The sequence below is a fragment of the Prionailurus bengalensis genome, chromosome C1 (assembly GCF_016509475.1).
Source record: "Prionailurus bengalensis isolate Pbe53 chromosome C1, Fcat_Pben_1.1_paternal_pri, whole genome shotgun sequence".
In the NCBI taxonomy this organism is placed as follows: domain Eukaryota; kingdom Metazoa; phylum Chordata; class Mammalia; order Carnivora; family Felidae; genus Prionailurus; species Prionailurus bengalensis.
Genome location: NC_057345.1, coordinates 17,990,381 through 17,996,917, shown reverse-complemented (window position 1 = coordinate 17,996,917; position 6,537 = coordinate 17,990,381). Strand labels below are relative to the sequence as shown.

The following is a 6,537-nucleotide window of genomic DNA, read 5'->3' as shown; positions in this document are numbered from 1 at the left end:
CAATAAGCACAGACGTAGCTTTTCTGATCGGACATAAAAATAACAAAAGAACTAACATTTGCTAGTGTTTCCTGGGTGCCAGGCACTGTGCTGAGCATATTTTCTTCTTAATTTTTAAATTTAAGCTTTGCACAGTGGCAGTGTCGTAGCCAATGAGGTTTATCTGAGGCACGATTGTTGCTAATTGAAAATTCCACACCCCCCCCCCAAATTTTTAAATTTATTTTGAGAGAGAGAGTGCACACAAGCAGGGGAAGGGCAGAGAGAGGGAGAGAGAGAGAATCCCAAGCGGGTTCTGTACCATTAGCACGGAGCCTGATGCGGGCTTGAACTCACCAACCGTGAGATCATGACCTGAACCGAAATCAAGAGTCGGATGCTTAACCGACTGAACCACCCAGGTGCCCTGTGCTAAGCATCTCGTGTGTCTCATCTCATTAATCTTCACAACAACCCTGTGAGTAGGTTAGAGAGAACGAGTTATAAACGTTAAGTAATCTGTCTATCATCAGCCGGCTGGTGTGTGGTGAGGCCGAGGTGTGAGTCCAGCCGGACTGACTGCAGAGGCCAATCTCAATCACTGTGAATGCTATTTTTCTTTAAAATAAAGATGGCGCTCCAACGGTTGGCTCTTATTCATTGTTCTCATTGGACGGGAAGACCTGAAGCAGGGTTGCCGTGTACAGTTGGGCAGGTTGTGGTCTGCACAAGAGAGCGTGTACTCTGCTTGCTAGGCTGTGAGCCTGGGCAAGGAGCTGTATCCACCTGAAGGGAGGGATGCCTTTTCATGGAAATGCAAAGTACCTGCCAGAAGCAGTGAAGAGACGGCAACACCAAATGTTGACGAGGCTGTGAAGGAACTGGGTCTCTCATTCATCGTTGGTGATAATATGAATTGATAAAACCCACTTTGGCAAAGAGCCCGTCAGTTTTCTGTAACACAAAACATATACCTACCCTGTGACCCAATACTTGAGACTTCCACGCCTTAGTGCAGGTATTATCAGTACTCTTACTCGAGAGTATTAAAAGCATATTTGCACAAAGTGGCTTATAGAAGGGTGTTTACAGCATCTTTTCCGGAAGAAGGAGCCCTGGTGGCCATCACTAGGAGAAGGGTTAAATAAACTGTGGTATAGAAAGAACAAATTACCAGTAGGTATAACAACCTGGATAAATCTCGAAAACATTACACCGAGAGAAAGACGCCTTACACAGACGGGTATAATGTTGCATGATTCCATTTATGTGAAGTTCTAGAACAGGCAAAACTAATATAGCGTAGAAAAATATCAGGGCAGGGGCGCCTGGGTGGCGCAGTCGGTGAAGCGTCCGACTTCAGCCAGGTCACGATCTCGCGGTCCGGGAGTTCGAGCCCCGCGTCGGGCTCTGGGCTGATGGCTCAGAGCCTGGAGCCTGTTTCCGATTCTGTGTCTCCCTCTCTCTCTCTGCCCCTCCCCCGTTCATGCTCTGTCTCTCTCTGTCCCCAAAATAAATAAACGTTGAAAAAAAAAAATTAAAAAAAAAAAAAGAAAAAGATCAGGGCAGTAGTCGCCCACGGGCACGGGGTGAGGGAGTACTGACTGGGAGCGGGCACGAGGGAAGTTTTGGGGGTGACGGGAATGTTCTATAACCCGACAGGGTTTGGGGTGACCCGTGTGCGCGCGTTTATCACAATTTACCGTGTGCTTAAGACGTGTGCATTCTGTCGTATCTGAATTTTGCACCAGACAACGTGAACAAATATTAAACCCCTTAATAACATGCAAGCTGACGTACTTAGGGGAAGTGGACCGATGTCTGCAATTTACTTTGAAATGCGTAATAAAATAGACATAGTAATGAATGGATAGAGAGATGGCTTGATATGAAAGGAAAGCAAGTGTAATAAAATGTTCACAGTAGGGCCTGGGTGGTAGATTTGTGGGAGTTCCTGGGAAAAGTCTTTCAACTTTGCCGTATGTTTGAAAATGTTCCAAAGAAAATGTTGAAGAATACAGTTGCTAGACACAAACATGATGCTGCACGAAAGAAACCAGACACGGAAGAATGCGCGTGATTTCATTCAAAACAAAACAGACGTGACCCACTGATGAGGAGTCAGGACAGTGGTCAGCGCAGGGGGCGCGAGGGGGTCGCTAGAGAGGTCCTGCTTCCTCAGTGAGGTGCTGATGGCAATGCTCGGTGTGTGAAACTTCACGATTCGTACACTTTGTCTATTACTTTTTTCTGACTACAGGTATATTACACTTTAATGAGTTTTCGTTTAATTTTTTTGTCATGTTAATTTATCTTTGAAAGAGAGAGCGCGCCCACAAGCGGGGCAGGGGCAGAGGGAAGCAGGCTCCAGGCGCCGAGCTCTCAGCACAGAGCCTGATGCAGGGGCTCGAACTCACAACCCGAGCGGAAGTCAGATGCTTAACTGACTGAGCCGCCCAGGCGCCCCTGTACTTTAAAGAGTTTTAAAAAGGCTTGCAATGTTACCAACCTGCCTTAATCAACACAGGGTAGTGATTCCTCCATTTGTCTTGCTTCCTCTGGCCTTCATTCTTCCCCTCTTCCCCGAACCCCTCTCTCCCATCCTCAACCAGTGCCGCCACCATCCCTGACGCTGAAACTCGTTTTCCCGGGGTCTATGCCACACAGAGGAGCGTGTGAAATGGAAAGGAAAGATCTTGGCTTGGGGGACAGAGAAATTTGGGTCCAGACTCTGATTCTGCCGCTTACCAGCTGTGCGCTCTGGGCAAATAAACTTCACGGGTCTCCGTTTTGCTCGTCTGCAAGAGGCCTAATAATAGGGCGTGAGGTTGGGACCGAGTGAGACAACGCATGCGCATCGCGCACATCACATAGTCCATCACAGTCCGGGCTCGCTAAATGCTGAGTGACGTCAAACAGCGGCTTCAGCACTGTTACTCGTCGCCTTCTGGCCACACCTGCGGGGGGCTCACGCTGGGCAGCCAGAAGGGGTTGAGCTGGGCTGGGGACCCTCGGGCCACCCATTATCAACCTCTCGGGAGCTGGTTTCTGATCTACAAAGCGGAGCTAATAATCCCTGCCTGGAAGAGTTGCTGTGAGGAACAGACAAACTTGAAACTCTTAGCCTGGAGACCTCAGGGGATCTGGGGCTTCCCAGCCCCACCGTGGCTCTGGTTCCTCTCTCCCCAGGCCTTCTGGGCCAGCGCACTGGCGTCGTGGGGGCTGGCCAGGGCAGGGTGGGGGGTGTCCAGGGCTGTGAGGCAGCGGCTGGCTCAGCCCAGCAGAGCCTCCCCAGCTGCTAAGTCGGGGGCAGCCCTTCGGCGGCTAACGTGCCGCCCAGAAGCAGTTATCTGCGCCATCACCGCACGAAGAAAGCCCTGTGGAGGCCCAGAGCAGGGAACGCTCAGGGCGCCGGCAAGACCGAGGGCTTCCTCTGGGCCGTAGGCCAGGCCCTGCCCTGAAGGTGGGCCTCGGCTTTCTAAACTTGTCTGCCAAACGCGGGATCATCAAGATGTGCTCATTCCCGAGCCCCGAGCCAGATGCCGTTCCACCCGCCCGGCTGGCTTTCCTGGGGACAGTAGCGTTGACAGTCAGGGATCAGGTGGTTTATCAGGACCCGCAGATACAGAATCAGCCCAACGCCTGCCCCCAGGGGACAGGTGCTCAGGACCGAGCGGGCACTCGGTAAACAGGCGTTCGAGAGTGTAGCACTGAGGGCTTAACCGTAGGGCAGTGTGCCCTACATTGCGTTACATACTTTCTCCCATTTGGTACTATTATGATTCCATTTCTCAGATGAGGAGACTGAGATTGGGAAAACTTGCCCCAGAATCTGGACGCAATGACCCCGGAGAACCTCTACTCTTCCTACCCTTTTGTTAGCACCACAGAGGTGATGATGATGCCTAAAGTTTACTAAGCACCAAGGATGTGCCCTGTGGAGCACTGTGCATCCATTATTGTCTTAAGTCACTAGAACTGGGGCGCCTGGGTGGCTCATTCGGTTAAGCGTCTGACTCTTGATTTCGGCTCAAGTCACGATCTCAGGATCATGGGATGGAACCCCACATCCAGCTCCATGCTGAGCGTGCAGCCTGCTTAAGATTCTTTCTCTCTCTCTCTCTCTCTCTCTCCCCCTCTGCCCCTCCCCAGCTAGCTCTCTCTCTATCAAAAATAAATAAATATTTATTATAAGTAAATATTTTTTGGCCGAGAGAGAGAGAGACAGAGCATGAGCAGGAGAGGGGCAGAGAGAGAGGGAGACACAGAATCCGAAGCAGGCTCCAGGCTCTGAGCCGCCAGCACAGAGCCCGACGCGGGGCTCAAACCCATGTACCGTGAGATCATGACCTGAGCGGAAGTTGGACGCTTAGCCGACTGAGCCACCCAGGCACCCCTAAAGTTCATTTATTTATTTTGAGAGAGCAGAAAGGGCAGAGAGAAAGGGATAGAGAAAGAGAATCCCAAGCAGGCCAGAGCCCGACGCGGAGGTCAAATTCACGAACCAACCGTGGGATTATGACCTGAACTGAAATCAAGAGTTGGACACTTAATGGACTGAGCTACCCAGGCACCCCTAAAAAACGTTTTTAACATTTTTTTTTTCGAAATAGAAAGTGTCTTGTAGGTTATTTCTAATTTTAAAATAAAAGCGTTTGACTGTAAACAAAAAACTCAACATTTTGATGTATCCCATGGGGCCCTTGGCTGGCTCAGTTGAAAGAGCACACGACTCCTGATCCCGGGGTCATGATTTCGAGCCCCACATTGGGTGTAGAGATTACTTAAAATTAAATAAATTAATAAATAAGCTTACAAAAAATTGATAAATCCCTTATAGATGTGTATATATTCATTTAGGTGTGTGTGTGTGTGTGTGTGTGTGTGTGTGTGTGTTTTGAAATAAAATTTTAGAAAAGGGAGATGTCATTCTGTTTTGAAACCCCTCTTTTGCCTTCGCCTACCACAGACATGTTAATATGCTCACCAAACAGTAATAATAACTTCGTTCTTTCAGCAAAATATTTATGGTATCCACAGATATTTTCTAGGTACTTTCTCTAGACACTGAACATACAGAAATGAACAAAAGAGACAAAGTCTCCCCCTCAGTGGAGTTTTCAGGCCGAAAATAAAACGTTCACTTCTGATCGTGCTATGAAAAACACAATGCAATATGTCGGGGGGCAACATTTGAGAGGGGTCATAAAAGCCTTCTTTGAGGCGGTAACCCTTGAACTGGGGCCTTCGTGATGAGCACAGGCCACCCTTGGACTAGATCCAGGTAGAGGAAACAGCAGGTGCAAAGGTCCTGGGGTGGAAACAAGTTTGGTCTGTTTTAGGAACAGCAAAGGAGGCTAGTGTGGCTGGCCACGGAGTGAAAGATCAAGCTCTATTTGGAGAGACAGGCAGGAGCCAGATCTTACAGATCACGGGGAGCAGTTTGCATTTTGCTTTCAGTGTCATGATCCGATTTAACTGTTGGAGAAACAGGATCCGCGTGGCTGCTTGGTGGGGACTAGACTCTGGGGATCCACGTGTGGAAGAGAGAAAACCAATCGCAGGAACGTAGGTGGCCCGCACCAGCGTTGCAGCAGGAGACGTGGCCGAGCACTGGAGGGGCTCAGACTTAATTCTGAAGGAAGTCGATAGATGTAAGAGGTGGGGAGTGGAGAGCTCTGGGACAGCTCAGAGGCCGCTGGTAACAGCAAGTTCTTTACCGAGCACTTACGACTGCCAAGAACTGCTAAGCTTGTTTACAAATCTTTTTTTTTAATGTTTATTTTATTTCTGAGAGAGAGAGAGAGAGAGACAGAGTGTGAGCAGGGGAGGGGCAGACAGAGGGAGACACAGAATCCGAAGCAGGTTCCAGGCTCCGAGCTGTCAGCACAGAGCCCGACGTGGGCCTCGAACCCACGAACCATGAGATCATGACCCGAGCCGAAGGTTGAGCCACCCAGGCGCCCCTCCTTGTATACAAATCTTAACTCCATGTTCCCCGAAGCAGTTTTGGGGTCCGCTGCGTCAGACCTGCCCGAGTTGTTTGCTGGAAATACAGGGATTTGGACTTGTGTCCTTATTCTCAGGATTCTCGTTCGACACCAAGCTTAGGGATGCCAGCCCTCATTTACTCATCCACAGGTAGGGCGTTTTACGTTTGGGAAACAGAGGCTCTGGAAGTGTAAGTGGCTTGAAGAAACTCGCTGGCGCCCCTGACTTCACGCCTGAACACTCGAGGACCGCAGCCGAAATGCCTGCAAATAAACACGGCATTTCCCATGGGGTGTGCCATGGCCGCGAGATCAAAACCATGGGCTACCATTCCAGAGGTAGCCAGAGCGAAGTGCTTCCTCAATGGCAGTGAATTATCTTTAACGATTATCGGTAGCACGAACGATCGTGGCTTCCATTTATTGAGCGCATACTATGGGCCACATCCCCGTGAAGTGCTTTGAATGCATCATCTCCTTCATCCCTCCCAAGTGAGCGTAGGCTGGAGATATTCATGCCACCCTGTCCCCTCCCTTCCTCCCGGGATATCTATGATATCCATCTACC

The 6,537-nt window shown here is 49.8% G+C and overlaps 1 pseudogene; it reads left to right on the top strand.

Annotated features, from left to right (window-relative positions):
• Window positions 1–123: 123 nt before the first annotated feature.
• Window positions 124–233, top strand: LOC122482195 (annotated as a pseudogene).
• Window positions 234–6,537: the final 6,304 nt, after the last annotated feature.